The following is a 14,269-nucleotide window of genomic DNA, read 5'->3' as shown; positions in this document are numbered from 1 at the left end:
CATGCAAGTGCAATGTTCCCAGCTATAACGAGGTGACAGAATTTATATTCCACACTTGATCTATGAATGTTGGTTGGCGGGCGTCCAGCATAGCCAATACCTTCTTTATGGAAACCTCTTAAAAATCATCATGCTGATGATTTTTAAGAGGTTTCCTCCAGGCTGAGTTTACAATCAAACAAAGAAAACATACATATAATCACGTCTATATCCCTTGTGGGGTAGGTATATTTTCACAAAATTTCATAAAAATCGGTTCAAAAGTTAAACCACGATGTTAAAAGATAACAAGTACCTATACATACTTTCGCAATTATAAAAACAGTTGTGAAAGCTTGTATATACTTTTTAATTTCTAATTCCTTTTTAATTCGTCAAAAATTTTTGCTTGATATAAATTCCAGAGGGTGTATCTATCTGATACTTTTGTCATTCATCACTATTAATTCATCAAGATTAGTAATATCTTTTTAATTATAGTACTTATCTTTTCTGTCTCACGGTAGCTTTAATTCAACTAGCATCAAATAACGAACCATTCGAAACCTCTCATCCTTATCCTTACGTATTTTCAGTTTCTGTTATCATTTACCACAAACAAGAGCACGGTCCTAAAAAACGCTAAATCTTCAGTCGTATCTAAACTATCCATCAGTAAACGGAGACCATAACAATAAGTAGCCGTTCAGGGCTTCAAACCATTTTCAAAGACAAAGTGCCACTGATGCGTGATAAAAAGCCCAATATAGCCATTTATGCTATAAAACTTATTTTTTACGACTGTTCTAAAATGCTTCGGTTGCTCTCTGATTCATCAAAAATTACGCATCTTTCTCAAAAGGCTAGGCAGAGACTACATTTCTCAACTTTCCACAATGACTGCGGTCTTTTTTATTCTTGTTACAATATTTTCTTATATATAACAATGTCCCCATAATATACTAGGCATGTAGATAATATAGTAAAATAATCTGATGGTATTCTACAAATTTCAATTAAAAAAGAGAATAAGACACGTTTTAATAATTGAAAAAGAAATCAAACAAATTTTTGAAAAGATCTATCAGCACCTGTATTAATCAAATTTATTATATTTTTTATTAATAGTAAACTATTTTCCGGTTCGCGTACAAACTAGTAAACAATCATAATCCATTTACAAGCAAACAAGTTATTCTAAGCCCCACACGCTTTGTCTGATCGAATTTGGTTCGTGAAACGTGAAACACGCCACAAAACACGCTAGTGTCGTAATAAAACTAACACGCGACGTGCTTTTGACTTACATTTTTCTCGGTATTTTTTGTAGGTTAATTAGGTATAGGTACGTCTCTTTATAAACATTTTTAACAATAAAGTCATCTCCTTTTTTCAATATTGAACCCGCTGTATTCGGCTAGCTGCAAAATAGTGACCTTACGCTATATAATTGTCCGATAATCTAATTTCTGGCTCATACGCACGAGGGCAATGAAGAGTTATCAAATACTGAATCGTCGTTATAGTCATAGGCTATTTTAAAGAGGATATTATAAAGCTGAAAGAAAATAAAACACTTAGAACAGCTACAATAAAAGGATCCAATCAAAGTGAGATATTCTGAAACTAGTGTCTAAACAAGGTCCCAAAAAGCTTAGGAACAAAGTGCACTCACAAGTTGAACGTATTATCAGCTACCGGAGTTTCGATCTTTGCTGGTGCAGATAAGTGATCTAGAAGTCCTATTCTGGGTACGTAGTCACGATATTAATTTAAAACTATTAAATAGTTTGGATAATAGATTAAAAAAGATGTTATTTTCAATAAGCTTAAGACAAATACAAATTAAATGAATTTTTCTATTGAGACTTCGTGTTCCTCACTGCATTCGCATTGCATACTTCTTCTTTAGTTGACTAATCCTTCTTTCCGCATTGTATTGGCTTAACTGGGAAAGCAGATAATTCAAAGTACTCCAAGTTGGCTATGACAGCTTACTTCAATGAGGGTTTCATATTTTGGAAAAATATTTGCAATGTCTGTATAAACTGTTATAAGCTGCTTTTAAAACATAGTCTAATATTTTTCCTGATATTTTGACATTGGCAGCCTAGCGGATAAAAATAAACCTTAACGCATTTACTAGACCGCTCTAGCCCCTCTATATACATTACAATGAAAACAAATTTCTTCAAAATAAGGCTCTTCGATTTCCAAGTTTAACTCGATTTTGTGGATTTCGCTACTTGCCGTCTTTTACACACTTGAAAACTGCGACGTACAGCCGACACAGAAGACGTACTCCGCCACTTCCAAGTGTCCTCAACTCAGTTGTTTTTCTCGTAGCATTTTTGTATAAATCTTTTAAATTTATATTACTTACACGACTTACAGTACTATTTATTATTACTCACAGCTTCATCTGTCTCTATGCCATTAAAATCAAATCTTACTAGAATAGTTTTCATTAGAAATTAGAGGTCCATGCAACGATCATCGTTTGAGACAAAGAGAAAAATGAAACGAAGAGGCGAAAAAGGAACAAACACCTTTTCCTTTTTTATAAATATAAGTACAGTGACTTCAATAGTAGAAGGGCTCTCTTCTGCACTAATTCAGCTTTGCCAATGATTGACACCAAAATTGCGATACCCTTTTCGAATGAATCAACAATCAACACCTTGTTACTGTCTGTATGCTGCTAACAGAAATGGTGCTGTGATTTTAAGCTAGAAATTACTAGGAAATAGCGTAGACCATGTCTGGAGTAGAAATAGCAAAGTCTACCGCGCTACGCTATTATTTAAGTATACGTAAATGCAGCCACTGGGAATGTTCTCAACTCTGTGTTAGGTAATATAAAGACAGTTTGAGCATTCTAAATATTTTTCCTCTTTATTTTCTCTTCATTTGATTGCTCTACGGGGATTTAAGTATCATCCATGAATTCTACGAAAATGTTGTTTTTATGGACTTATGCAAGTAAAAACCATACATTTAAACTATTTCTTAACTTTCATTTATTGCTCATAATTTTTTTATAAAATACTTATTCAACGATACAAATTTCTACGACAAAGTCAAAACATTGAGATCCAGAATCTATTATCAAAAATACAATTAATCTAATCTGGGATATTCCGACACATTATGATGCATCACATCAACTAGAACTACCAATACTGAGTCACACACATTCACTTTCTCCCAAAGCTATTATTTTGATTACCGTCACTAAGTGCTACTTTAGATGACATATCACATTTCTTCTATATTATTATATCTAGGTACATATGAATAGGTCAGCAAGGCAAGATATCAACCGGTCCCCTCGATGCACATGTTTTGGACGCGACGAAAGCTTAAGAATTAATGACACTAATAAAACAAATGCGCAACATTCGTTTACACGTCCCTCTGTTTATGTCTCATTTAAGACGACATATACTTTTACAACTCGGTCGTAAAACCCATCCCATATGTCGTTTTATCATGGACACTAAGAAGTCGATTTGTATGAAGTTTCTAATGCGAAGAGTGAAATTTTATGGGTATGGTTACGGTGGATTCGGGACTTAGTGGTTGTGGCTTCATTTGATTTTCGTAAAGCTTATGTACGTGAAAGTAGGTTAATACATAGCTCGTTTTAATATTTAATTTTTTTTTTAATATCTTTATACAATATGAAGACGTTTTAATTAAAGAAGGTACGATAAATATTGGAGTAACGGATGCATATTATAAAACCAAAAAAGGGTGATAAGCTTACAATAGTGAAATAATTTTGTTACTTAAATAGATGAATATTGCATCCCCAAAGTAATAAACATATGTATTATTTATCGTATTTATACATTTTGAATTACTTAGTATATAACGAAATATTTAAAGAAATACGTTCTGGTCTAAAATGAAATATAAATAACGATCTTTACTATCGTTCGGTGATAATATAAATGACATGACAATTCACACCCACTTCCCACTGTGTCCTGTTTTAAAAACCTTTTCCCGGATGATTTACAATACACAATTAGCGCGATTTAACAGAATCACGTGCCCATTAGTGGACGCACACACAAAACAGCGACAGTACAGATATATATTACCTTCTATTTTCGTAGCAGTGTGTATTTTAGAAACAAGTTTTACATAAAAGTACCAATTTGGAGTTTACGCTTTATATTGTCAGACCAAAAAATCTAATGGACGATATAAAAAGAATCAAAATACTCACCAAGACGAATCATCCGAGCCTGACTAAATAGGGCTATGTCGTTTAATAACTGAGCTCCTATGACCATCTCCCAACTTGACCGTTACACCCTGATTACCATCTAGCACTAAAACACTGCTTGTAAAATAAATGAGCTTAAATTTGACGCGGCGGTGTGGTTAACCATAGAGATCAGATCATATTGGCACTTTCCCGATCTATCATCGGATCTAAAATCCGTATAAATCGTAATAATTTGACATAATATTCTGATCCCATTCATGGAGAATTTCAGATCAATCAGTAACCGGCAAAATGAGAAAGTAGGTATTACTTGCATGATTTGATTTTATATAGAAAAAACGGAAAATCTGAAACTGAATGAAAGCTTGTAATAGTAAAATCACGAAAGTCTATAGGAGAATGCAAGTAATGATTCTTCTCCATATTTTTTATTTTTAGCTGGCTCCAGTTGGTGTCGCCGTAAATATTTCGACGGGCCATCGCAACTCTGAACATTGATTCTCGCTAGACAGAAAAATACAACGAATTCACAATTTTTCTTTCACTCTAGTTAGTTACATTAATAGATACGGTAACCGAAGCTATATTGGAATATGGTAAAAGCTGTACTTCATAAAATGATTTGTTTAGACTTCCAGCGAAATAATTGTCAATGTTGCATCCTCATAACAGAGTGACATTAACACCAATGTTCCCTAACGCCTCTTTTATTGTGATGAGGCGAAAGGGAGAGCGAATGAGAGCGAAGTCTTAACTGTTATTGACATTATTTTTGATGTTACTGTCACGAGCTGTGCGAATGGAATCACAGATTGTCGGAGCGACGTAATTTCAACTTTCGCTGTTAGAATACTAACATTTTCATATTATTAATTCGTAAAAATTGAGCATCTGTGCAAAAATTCATTTAAAACTTCTAGAACAAACGTGTAAATGGTGACCTGACCTCGTGTTAATTTCCACAAACAAAACAAAGTTAGCAACAAATCTAGTATTTCATATAATTTCATACTACATTGTACTACTCACGAGCAGAAACCAAGCCATAATTTAAGTTAACCAAATGAACTACATAATGTTACATTTCGGAAACAATAGCCAAAACTCCGCAAGGAGCCGTGCGAAACCAGGGCCAGAGTAAAGGCGGCTATCCAGAACTACGCAAGACACGCTCAGCTGCGCTCGTTGGCATCGCTACCCTATCTGTGCACCTATTGTCACGTATTATTTTATTACAAAAATAAAAGTAATCAATTATTTTTTGTAATAAGTTTTAATTATACTGTCCGTTTCTTACTTATAACGTGGAACTATTATATTGTATATGTTCGAGAGTCCTATGATGAAACAAATTAATTTAGTTTATTTCTACGAGTACGGGCCATAACAAAGTATTATATATGTACTCATCATAATCCCAACTATGTGTTATCATTGTATACTTGAAGGTTTCTAAGTCTTTGTTTGAGAGTTGCAAAATATTTTAAATTTTGGTCTTTCCATTCTCTGTTTAATAAAGCGAAAGTAGCATGCAGGTGAAAATACGAAGTCTCAGCCTACCCATCTAAAAAAGAGGCGAGATTTATGTATGTATATATAGAGAGAGTTCCACCTTTACGAAAAGTACACATTACAGCTATAGTGTGCAGCTTAGCATAGCATACTGTGGAGTCAAAGCCTTAACTTATCACAGATCTAATCTGCTTGCATTAATATCGCACGACAATGCAGAAAGTAGCATGGGCCCTATTGTTTTCTTATGATCCTAAAGCGATAATATTGGAACGTGTGGTTTTTGTTCGGAATCTGTTTGTGCTTTGTTAACTATAAAGTAGTTATGTGAGAAATCGTTTTGTAGATTGCAAGTGCTATGTGTGAAATACGTTTGTAGGATCAAGGTGGACTTGGGATAACGGCATTTTGAACTTTTCAAAGTTTAGTGTTTGAAATCCAATAAATAAGGTTCAATATTTTACATTAACGATTGTATATGTTAAATTAAATTTGTTCTTCTTCCTGGCGTTAAATCTGTTACATATTTAAGAGTTAGATTAAACATTAGAGTTCCCGAAATGTGTGCTTTTTGAACATGATTCTGGATTTAACAAGTCAGGTATTCACACGAAGCGACTCTTATCTGACTTCCATAATCTTTCCCTGAGCCATATTGGATCCTGTTAAAAGCTGCACTAGATTAATAGCACTTTTTCCCTTAGTCGCCTATTACGACGTCTATGAGAAAGAGATGGAGTGATCCTACTCTACAGTGCCGAAAACCACGCGATACATCGTTCGTAAATCTTACATCATAATAATATGTGACATAAGTTTTCGACAAACGACATCACAATTAACTTGAACCCTTTTCTTATCCCTTTTCCGTGGTAAATGATGCGAAGAAAAACTTCTGACATCTGAGGGTATAATATAAAGTCTTTGAAAGAAGAAAGTACGAAACATGTGATTCTTTCCGAAGTAGATCTTAATAAATTGTCTGTGAATAACGATGGTATAAGATTCCAACAGTTGGGGAAACTAACTTATATACTGTACATACATACATACATAAAATTACGTCTATATCCCTTGCGGGGTAGACAGAGCTAACAGTGTTGAAAAGACTGATAAGTCACGTTCAGCTGTTTGGCTTAAATTATAGAATTGAGATTCAAATAGACAGGTGCTAGCTCATCGACTAAAAGAAGAACCCCAAATTTATAAGCCTATCCCTTAGTCGCCTTTGACGCTATCCATGGAAACGACATGAGTAGTCCTATTCATTTTTTAATTAGTGCCGGGAACCACACGACACTAATATATATATAGCTTTAAGGTGACGGGCTAACAATTTGTCACTCTTTTATACCCAGTTATAGAAATAAGTTAACCCTAACACGCAAAAGGTTACAGGTGTGAAATAATGTCCTAATTCCATTTTGATATAATATGGAACTCTTGTATTTGTAAAGATCACTTATAAAAACTCTAATAAAAGATAAAATTATATCCATGAGGAATTTTAAAGAAGAAATATGTTACAAATATACATATAATACGGTTTAAATACCTTGCGGGATAGACAAAGCCAACATTCATGAAAATACTGAAAGGCCACGTTCAGCTGTATAGCTTAATGATTGAATCGAGATTCAAATTCTGACAGGTTGCTAGTCATTGGACGTCTAAAAGAAGGATCTCAAGTTTAATTAAGCCTTTCCCTTAGTCGCCTTTTACAACATCCATGGAAAATATATGGAGTTGTCCTATTCTGAAGTGCCGAGAATCACACGGCATTTCCATGTATTTCAGAAACTAATTATTTATTTCCAAAATAGCCGTATCATAAAAAAAAAATTAGACAACTGTTTTTCCTTAAATTACCATGCGGCAAATCAGATTTTTATGATAATAAGGAAATGCTATATATAGGAAGGATCCTATTCCAACATGACCTTTAGAAATCTGTGTAGGAGGGAAAGCAGAACCAGGAAGTAAATTTTATATTTCACCAATTCTTGCCACTTTTCAGAAATATATTTTTGTTATTCCGTTAACTTAATCACAAAAAACTCAGGCTGTATAATCCGAAACACATTTCTTCAGAACGCCGTCACGTTTTCAAAAGTATAATAAAAACGTTGCTAAATTTGAATAATGCATCCGCTTGAATGCTATCGTATTTCATACCTCCATTAGTGAACCCCATTTTCCTCTATTTAGATACGGTGTCTGACATCCTTTATTGTAAAGAAGTAAGGTTCAATTTCGGGGTGAGCTCATCTTATGCGTCAAATTATCTCGTAGACATTTCCCCGAGGAATATTTATTTACTGTATGTATTAACTGGTGTTTATGTCTTGTTTGGGATCAATAAATGTAGGTACTTTAGTAGGGGCAAATTGTTATTTAGTCATGAATTTTACTGGCCTTCACCAGGTTTCATCCAAATACGATCTAGCAGCGGAAAGTCAAGTTACAATTACAATCTATCTTACCTTTTTTTAGGTATCGTCGTCAACGTGTTGTTTTCAGATTTAACATCTTGAGGCCCTTTCTAGCCGGCACATATTTTGTTTTTTTTTTATTAGGATATTACATCTTTTTTACTTTTACAAAAGCTTGGATACCTATATCCAAATCATTGAAAAAGTATAACCACATGAAAAATTACCAGGGAATGGACCAACCAAGTGCCCTAAACATTTTTTCTTTACAAGGCAACCGTTCGCGCGCAGTAGCGAAAGATTTGACCAATACAACAAAATAGTACATACATACATAATTATAATCAGGTCCTTATCCGTGAGGAGATAGACTTTTAAAACAGTCTCAACAAGATTGTAAAGCCTTCATAGGTATATCAATAGACTTCATATTGGAATTAATATTCAGATAATGCCAAACTAGTTCAACTACCAGAAAAAAGCGATTATCCAGATTTCTGTGCTTCAGACCATTACAACACATCTGATACAAATGAGCCAACAAAGATAATAATCGGGATTCCATTACATTCCTATACACAAGTACTATGTCAACTACCATTGAATGGCGCGTCTTCCGTCATACTTTTCTCACGACCGCCTGTTTGTCTGTTTGTGTTCAAACAAGCCGCGATATCTTTGTTTGAAGACTCGCCATTCGCAGATTGTTACGTCATTCTGCTTTCTTTGACGTTAGATTGGAAACGCTATTACATTTTGAAATCCAAATATTTTGATGTCAAAAGAGAGAGTAAGTAATGGCGTTCTATGTCAAGCCTACTTTAACTTTATCATAAAGTCAATCAAATTAAAAAAACTATTACCTCTGTCTACCCCATAAGGGAAAAAGATGCGGTGTGTAGTATCCTGATTATTGTTAATGACATAATTTCTCTAAAAACTTCTGATTTTTTATGAGGAGTTTAAGGTATTTTAAAAAATATTTGATTGATGTACTTTTAAAAGAAACTTTTATCTTACTTACCTACTAATTTTATAAATTGTCTGTTTGGATTAATAAACTCTAAAAAACTCGACCAAATTTTCACAATTCCTGATCAAAAGCCTATATATTATGTTAATATATGTATATATTTGTTTACCAAAAGTTTATCGGAATTGAAGATGGTACGAGTATATGTTGATTTTCCCTGCACAGACACCCCAGCTTTATTCTCTTTTATGTGAGCACTCACACTCTTTAAGCACTTAAACAAATAAAAGTTCATTAGAAACCGAAATTCAATTTGCATCCTGCTTACAATATTTACACAGTGAAAATAGTTTACTCGTAGTATTGTGACAGAAATAACTAAAGTTTGTACACATTGGGTTAGCTGGCCAGATTTCGAAGCCAGTACGAATTTCAAATCTTGAGGCCCAACGGTTTGTACTCTGCGATGATTATGTTAGTCAATCAGTGAGTTAGTTTTTTTACACCAGCTTTTCTTTCTATTGGATCAAACCTTCATACTTATCTATGTGTATTTCTTCGGGTAGTAAAGAGCTCAGACCACAATGCTTGAACACGAAATGAACTTGAAAATGAACCTAACACTCCTTGGATTAAGGTTGATAAGCCAGTTATCTAAATGAACTGGCCACCAAAGTGAAGCCCTGATTAAACATGTTTTCCTTGGTCAGTGTTATTTTTTCCACAGTTTAGCTTAGCCAAATAATGTAGAATAGAATACAATAGATTTATTTTTAAAATTGGATACAAGGTATCACTTATTGACGTCACAATGTAGCCTTTTATGTCACAGTCCCAACAGGCTGGCCTGGTTCTTTGGCCAGCGATTGGCCAATTGTACAAGACATTTGATTACGTTTGCAATGCTGTGGTCATGAGTATTCAGTTCCTAACTTATTCCACGAGGAATTATCTCATTAACGACCAACACGTGTGTACTATATTGCTGTGGACAATATATTGAACCATCTGGTGTTGAAATAAATTAAGTTTTTTTATCAATTCTATTAATTAATGTGCTTAGCAACAGTTTTTTTTATTTCTTAACGTGATTACTACTACACACACACAAGATATTTTAATAAAAAAATAGAAGCATCTACAATATACAATAACAATGCCAATATAACATAAACAAGGAATATATATTTTTTTTCCTGATAAAATACTCGTATTCTCTCTTTTCCCTACTATGATTAAAAAAGACGTTTTAAAAAAAACTGATGTTTTTCTCAATTTAATATATGTATTGTTATTCGCCACGACAGTGTGTCTCGGATATAATTCAGTTTGTCATACACGAACATATTCCCCTTTGTCAACATTGGTAAGTGTTAATGACATGTTGTTATAAGTGTTTGTCGTGGACTGTTTTCGTGTTCGGTTCAATTCTTTGTTTGGGGATACGAGTAATTTCGTGACTGGAATAACTTTTTTGTTACCATACACTATTTAGTTATTAAGTCTATGTAACAGGTACGGGGAAATTGTATCATTAACAAACAATAAATAATGTAAAACTTCGGGAACATTATACCATCCACCACAGTTATCAATATATATAGGAACAAGCTTTTGCACAGGGGTTTTTCATGTGGGAATTTCCAGAAAAATCCTTTTTGACTCCTGAAGGTTTGTTCTATCTCTGTGCCACATCGCCTAAATCGATCCTGTAGTTTTTGAGTTAAATCGTTACAAACGAACATCAATTTTTCTTTATAACATTAGTATGGATAAGTATGTAGGTATTTATTTTAGTTATATTACAACTTTCAATTTTCTATTACACTTGGTTGAAAAGAAGTTAAATTAAAAGCTGCAACGAAATAAGTTTTTTAGTACAGATAGCAGGACATCAACATTAAGGCAATAAGTACCTACAGAATACTCGTATTTGTTCCCCAAAAGCAGTTTAAATAAAGAACTCCTTTATCTACTTACGCTACGACCTACCTCACTTTACGGTAAAATTGTAACAAATAATAGGCATAACCTTAATTCGAAATTCAAAAGGGCAGAGCTAGCCTAAAGCAATAATATTTCTCTCAACATTTTCTTGTCATGCCTACAAAAACAATTTCCTAGTTAAATCTACAAAAATAACATAACAACCTAATTGGTAACCCGCGGAGGCGGCAAGAGTTTGCATAAGTCGTCTGATACAGCCTTTATTTTTACACGTACTCAATTTCTCGCTTCACTGGGCCCCTCGAATAGATATTAATTTACATGAATAAATAAAATTTGCATTAAGAGCGTCCAAGGAGCTTGCCAGTGTGAAAAACTAAGTGCACTGCGTTGTAAAGGTAATACTGCGCTCAGATACGGAAATTTTTAAGATGCTTTCTTGTTTTGTTCTCTGTACGAGTATTGTTTCGTTTAAAAGTGGGGTTGGCTCTGAATTATAAATATTTAATCATTACGTCTTTATCTCTTGCGGTGTAGACAGAGGCTACGTCCAGCTGGTCGGTCAAATGTTATCCCAAGTTTATGAGCTTTTCCTAATGGTCCTCTATTCTTATTTCTTTTAGTGCCGGGAGCCACACGTTTCTGAATTAATCATATAAAAAACTTCCCTACGTACTGTTTTCGCTTTATTTACATTCATAACTCCTGAACTTACTTCGAAGCTAAATCAATCTGTGTAATCTGTCGTGTATATACTTATTTATTTATCTTGGCTTTTAAGAATAGAGATTCAGAAATGAAATGAAATACGTAGTTAACCTATTATTAAAAAGAAGAAATAAGCATTTCTCTTCATTGATTTTTATAATCTGGAAGCTAAACATTTGGCACAAGCTATAATATGACTTACAATAAAAGCAAACAAAAGAAAAACAAGTGAAATGGTACCTTTTATGTTTCCCTTAAATAAGTACTAAGCATAATAATATAAGAGGAAATTCACTGAGAAAAAAATACTACCATTTATTAAGTGAATAAAATTACAGCGGCTCCATCGTACCTTTTTATATTTCTAAAACTTCTTCATAACATCTGGAATGTTTGAGTGCATTTCTCCTTACTCCCCTAAGCTATGGTAATGCATTTACATATTTTTTTTATTTTAAACTTAATGTACAACTAAGTAAGGCCGATATTAGAATACATTCCTATTGTTTGTTTTTTCCTTGTTTCGCAATATTCAACAAGGAACTTACATTAATGTAATTAAAAGTATTTATGAAGATTGAGGCTTTTACATTTTCAGATGAGCGGTTTGTTCTGTTAAGGGGTTTTTCTTTTTTAATAAAGTCTTTCAGCCCTTAACTAACTTACCGTTTATACCTCTTAAACATAATCAACAGCACATCATAACTTTATTGAAATAGGATTTATTGAAATTATATTGTGTTGTTATTGTAAACAGTAAACACTTCGGTATTTCTTTTTTTGTGGCAGATATAAGAAGTTTTGTTTATACACTGCCTTTAATTTGGATAGTATATGAATATAGGTATATTTGTGTACTGTTTGCACCCAAAAGATCTGGTTGAATACATGAAAAACACATTTTATATTCACGCATTGTCGAACATGTTAAGAAAATAATGGTCTAAGTTAAAGAATTAGTGCTGCTGTTTCTTTTATAAAGTATTATTTGTAAAAATGCCATTAGCATTTTTACATGAAAATGAATAAAATGTGTAGAAATAACTTTTTGTTTTAAATTTATATTGAAACACATAATTACGCCTCTTTCTAGGAGTAGGCAAAGTCTATGGCTTTTACCCTTGTTTGCCACGATGGTTGATTTCTATGTGTCATTATTGATGTAGGCTCATCGGTTTAGCGAGCACTTGACACGTCTCTTAAATATATTAAAAATAATTAAAAAAATAAATAAAGATGAAGACAGAATAAAATGTTTTGATCACATGAAAAATTAATAGTAAGTAATTCCGGTTAATAAAAATAACAAAAAAATTGATAAAAGAATGACGCTCCACTTAATTCTTAAAATAATTCCATACCTACTTATTTATCCGCTCCCGCTCGTGCCCTGTCACACAAACGTAATCTGGCAGAAGCGAAGGGACCCAATTTGTCATAAAATTTATCACCGAACCTCGGCCACCGGTACAAAGAGATTGGGAAATTGTTTTCAACTATTTGTTCATAAGATGACCGGCTGGGAACCGCTGATAGGCGATTTGAGGTTTTAGAAAGAAACAATATTTCTTGGTTAATGATATGGAAGTGAACCAATACGAGGGATAAAATGTAAAATGAAAACATATTGAGATATTTGTAGGAGATATGTACATACATACATACATACGTAAAAGATATTTTTCTAGAGCGTTGATGGTCAAACGCAATATGTTTATCCGGCTGACACAATATTTTTACAATAGAATGCTCTTAAGAGCACTTATTGAGGTAAAATCAAGAACAACCTGCACCTTCAGGCGACTGGATACGAAACCATTTAAGTTCCCCGGTAAAAGTTGCGAAGCTTAGACAGAGAAAGATATATAGGTATTAGAGATATTACCAAAAGTAATTCCTCGCGTACCTAATTAATTCTCCAGAAGCAGCCAGTTTTAAATATAAATTATCTGATTTCCTTCTTTGGAATTTAATGTAAGATTTTCAATCAACTAAAGGCATTCCAAGTATTTTAAGTTTACAACACACATAATACCTTTTTTGGTGATGATCAATCCGATACTTCTCGTTTAGATTCCATTCTTCATTGTCGCTGTAGTTATCTCATCCATTTTAGAATTTATTGTGTAAATTGTAATTCGTTTTCTATGAACAAGCTAGTATATTTTAAATTACTTTTATACTAGTAAAACCAGGAGGAAGAAGTAATTTAGGGTCAATATAAAGTCCATTCCAAAACCAATCGCAGTTAGGTACCTGCCGAGGAAATCCTTCTGCAAATCGGTCGGTGTTTTACTACGATCGTAAAAGCTATAGGATCCAAATGGAATCATTCCCGGTAAGCCTTCGCATATCAGATACGCAAGCCGTATAAGGGACTTGCAATTTTGTAGTTGCAATAGAATAATGAAGTAATGGCGGGAGCTCATGAGAGTTGTCGATTCAAAGTTTTTGTTAGAACTAGACCCTTTTCTTGTT

Source organism: Amyelois transitella, chromosome 8 (assembly GCF_032362555.1).
Source record: "Amyelois transitella isolate CPQ chromosome 8, ilAmyTran1.1, whole genome shotgun sequence".
Classification (NCBI taxonomy): Eukaryota; Metazoa; Arthropoda; class Insecta; order Lepidoptera; family Pyralidae; genus Amyelois; species Amyelois transitella.
This window is presented reverse-complemented; position numbering follows the sequence as displayed.